Raw genomic sequence first — 4,851 nt, 5'->3', positions numbered from 1 at the left:
ACAATATACCGTGACCGTAAACGAAAAGCCGCATTTTCGCAGTTATCAGTGTTATCACTTTTATTTAGTTTTAGTATAATCTTACATTAATATTTCATTGTTATAAAATACAATGTTTTAAATACAATTTCGTTTTCGCCGAGTTGGAATCACCAAACTTTAATTTGTAGCAAACATAAGTAAGTAAAATTCAGTATCTCGTTATTTAGTTAGTAATACTAATAGGTTCATTTTAATGTACCTATAGACATAGGATAATATTATCAAGTTTAGTAAATTTAGTTATAATCTGTAAGAAGTTATAAATAAAATAACATGTTTAATCACATTTTTTCTCTGGCTTAGGTCTTACTCTTAGCATTTCTGTTTAAGTTAAATATTAACAGTGATCGGGACGCTACAGGTTTTTTGTAGCAGCGCGCCAACGCTACAGCTACTTGCCTCCAATAATTGACTCGCTATTACTATCATAATTTTTTTTTTAAATGTTCATATTGGAAATTAGTAATTTGTAGTATGTAGTGATTTGACATTTGATCACTACTCACTGCGCATTATTCCCAATCACTGAATATTAATGATTTGCAATAGGTAATCATTGTCAATTGTGTAATATTAAATATTTATTAAAATTATTAATATTTATTTAATTGATTCACTAATTTTTTTTATGTAAACAGTATGCCGATCCTTCTTCTGTACTTACTGAATATTATTATTATTATTATAGTTTTGAAACAATTTTAAATAATAATTGATAATTTGTATGTAAATATTAAATATAATTAAAATTAATATAAAGTTATGTCAATGTGTTTTATAGATTTAATTCCTCATTTCAAGATGAGTGAATCAAAGAAGTGCAGTATAAATAAATTATGGTTTGAAAAAATTGATAGTGGTGGTTTCAAAATCGGCGAATGGGCAAGATTATGTGAAAAAACAACAAACATATTGTGTATTGTTTGTGCTTGCACAATCAACTGTGATAACAAAGGTTTTCAGTCTCTGACTCAGCATGCAAGTACAAAAAAACATAAATCCCAATGTATAGATAAATTGGGTATTAAGCAATTACATTTGTATGGTAGTGTAGCAAAACAAACTAACACTGATGCTATTGAAAAGAGTGTCACTGAGAAAAACACTAAAACGCCATTACATACATTGGGCATTAAAATGTATTGTAAAAATGAGCAGGCAATTAAAGCAGAAATTATTTGGACAATAAAAAGTGTAATTTGTAACATGTCTGCTACTTCATGTGATGGTTTAAGTGAAATATTTAAATCTATGTTTCCAGACTCTTTTCCTGATCAGTTCACTCTTGGGCGTTCTAAGATGTCATACTTAATATCTGATGCTTTAGGACCATATTTTAAATCTATTGTTATAGATGATATTCACAGTTCATACTATACAATGTTGTACGACGAGACCACGAATGCTGAAGGGAAAAAAGAACTGCAGGTGGCTATTCGTTATTGGAGTAAGAATAAAAATGAAATAATTGTGGTGCATTTAGAAACATTTTTCATAACTTCCGCTAATGCAGAAAAAATTATCGAGTATTTAATGATAGCGTTGGATAATGCAGATTTGCCAAAAGAAAAGCTACTTATGTTAGGATCAGATGGCCCGAATGTGAATAAAAAAGTAGCAAGGATAATAAATAGTAATATAAAGTCACATCGTGGAAAAGGGCCAGTTGAAATTGGGTCTTGTAATATCCATACTGTGCACAATGCTTTTGTGAAAGGCCTGCAACACATTGGATCGGATATATCTGATATGATAATAAGTATTTATTATTTTTTTAAAGATTGGCCAAAACGTTTAGAAGACTTTACAGACATACAAATAAAACAAAAATTACCAAAACATCGTTTTATTAAACATTGTGAATCGCGTTGGCTTACGTTAGGACCAGCAGCTGAGAGACTCATTGAACAATGGGATGGAATCATATATTATTTCAAAACATTTATTCCACAACATAGGAGTGAACTTATGAAGACTCCTAAATATTTAAGAATTCACAAAGTTTTAAATGAGCCAACTGTAAAAGCTGAAATAATTTTTATAATAAATAGTGCTAAAATATTTCAAAAATTTACTTTAATATTTCAACGTCAAGAGCCTCTTATTCATGTATTACACTCTGAATTGCGTAACCTCATCATAGTAATTGCTGGTAAAGTTTGTAAGGCGGAAGTATTGAAGACCTGGAACAATAATACTTCTTTATTTGACCATGATAATTTAAAATCATTAGATTTAATTTAACTTCCTATTCAAGTATCAACAATTTTATCATTGGTATCAGAAAGATGCAAATTATTATTTTTAAAATCGGTTCAAGCTCATTACATATCGGCAGGAAAACATATATTAAATAAAACTTCATTTCTACATGCTACCAAAATAAAATATTTTCGTTGTTTAATGCCAACTGAATTACAAGTTGAAAGAAGTTGCTCAGAAGTAGTTAAGATATCTACATATTTACCTTTTGAAGTTGACCCAGGGGTCCTAGCAGATGAGTGGAGATTGCTTAGATGTGAATCTAAATTGCAAGCTAAGATCTTCAACAATGGATTAGGTGGTGAAATGCGCATAGATCACTACTGGAATCAATTTATACAAATTCAGGATAGTTTTGGTAATGTTAAATATCCAAATATTTGTAAAGTTGTAACTGCTAGCCTAACATTATCACATGGCAGTGCTGATGTTGAACGTCAATTTTCAGTATCTAGTAATGTAATAACAGATGATAAGACAGCCATGTCTTGTCGGATGTTAAACGCTCGGCTAAACATAAAGTCAGGGTTACAGTTTTATCAAAACCGTCCAGACATGGTGCCCATTTCAAAAAAATTGATGGTTAGTGCACAGATGGCTAGACAAAATTATATGACTTATTTAGATAAAAAAAAAAAACTGGAACAGGAAACAGATCAGCTAAGACAACAAAGGGAGAATGAAGAAATTCAAAAACAAAAAGACCTGGCAGAGGTAGAGAAAACAAAAAAAGGTATAGAACATCTAGAAGGGCAGCTTAAGTCTGCAGTAAATATTCAAATTAATCAAAAGAAAGCATCTGATCAATTATTAAACGATGGGAATAAAAGATTAAAAAAAGCACTTAATAAAAATGACGCTGTTGAAGCAAAAATAGCCCAAAGTATGATCGAAGCAGCCACAAAATTAAGAAATGAAGAGCGAGAAAATGAATCAGAAGCAAATCTCATTCAAAAAAAATTGAAAAAGAAAAACTAGCCTAATTACTAATTTTATTAAAAAGCAAAAGACTGATAAAAATGACTGAGATTCCTATTAATATTATATAAAAGATGTTTATTAACAAAAAAAGTGATGTTTGTTATTTTAATGTTAGTTGATTAATTTACCAAAAATATAAATTACCATAATTTTAAACTTTAAACTTAAGGATTATTTGGGTAAGGTAACCAAAGATGTTTTAATTATATGATATGTTTATTATTTTCTCTTAATTCATTTTAAACCAGTTTTTTAATATATTATAATTATTATATTTGTTGGTTAAATTATATTTATTTACTTCATACTGTTATAACTATTAATATATTATATTGTTTTTATAAGACTGTAATTACGTTATATCTTGTAACTTTATGTACTTTAATAATAAACAATAAAAAAATGAAAATATTAAAAACAGTTGTATTTTTTTTTATATTTTTGATTAAAAAAACTCACAATGAAAATAATACTCACTTTTTACTAAAATTTTACTCACTTAATTACAAATAATACTCACTATTCTCACTTTTTTGAAGAAAAAAGTGAGTAGCAACCCTGTACTTAGTAATTAATATAAAAAATTAAAAAAATTATCTCAAAATATGACAATTATAATTTATTATTATACATGTATAACTTTATAAGAGCTGTTCAATCCAGCAAAAAAAATAATATAGTATAAAACTAAGTTGTTTTATACTGTACTGTATAATACGTTCCAACCAGTGGCGGATTTAAGGGTTCATTATAATTAAAATGTAGCTTGACAAAAAACCATGCAAATATAAAAAAAAAAGTGAAGCCATAAAATTATAAAGGTTTAATTTGAGTTACACACTTTTAAATTTCGTACTACACACTTCACTTTTTGTACTAAGTACACACAATTTTAGGAGCTGCTATATACACAAAAGTCGATGATAAAATTACTATTTTATATTTTTATATTATAATTCACAAAAACAATAATGATGTGTGTGTATGTTTCTGTGGGTGACGGACCGGTCGGCTAGGTTGGCGAGTGAATTGGTGGAGGCAATCACTCGTTGCTTCTATTTATAATTTTATACTTAATTTAATAATAATAATACTTATTTTAAATTTAAATCAATACTTTATAGTTTATAGTTATAGTTATAGCAGTTGTAAGAAATAATGTCCTAACTCATTAAATGTATAAAAAAAATATGAAAAACATAGTGCAAACGCATTAAATTCACAGCCCTTTTCAATATTAATATGTACCTACGCTGCGAAATTATAGCGAAAAAGGTTTCCAATAAATCATGATTTACGCTAATGATTAAGTAATAAAATGATTGTTATTATACTTACAAAATTATTGTTTTTATTTTCATGCAATGATGAATTATATTATATAATATATTAATTTATAATTATAAATAATCTTATTTTGTGATCAATGGTAGTGGGTAGAATGTAGAATACCCTGTCACTGGTTCCAACCCTGGTATTTATGTTATCTAAAATATAGGCTTGTTTTCACAAGCGCCGTGGCGCTCTGACCGTCCGGTGGTTTTCTTCGATTCCTCGTGTCTTCCG

This window comes from Acyrthosiphon pisum, chromosome A1, assembly GCF_005508785.2.
Source record: "Acyrthosiphon pisum isolate AL4f chromosome A1, pea_aphid_22Mar2018_4r6ur, whole genome shotgun sequence".
In the NCBI taxonomy this organism is placed as follows: Eukaryota; Metazoa; Arthropoda; class Insecta; order Hemiptera; family Aphididae; genus Acyrthosiphon; species Acyrthosiphon pisum.
Note: the sequence above shows the minus strand (reverse complement) of the source record.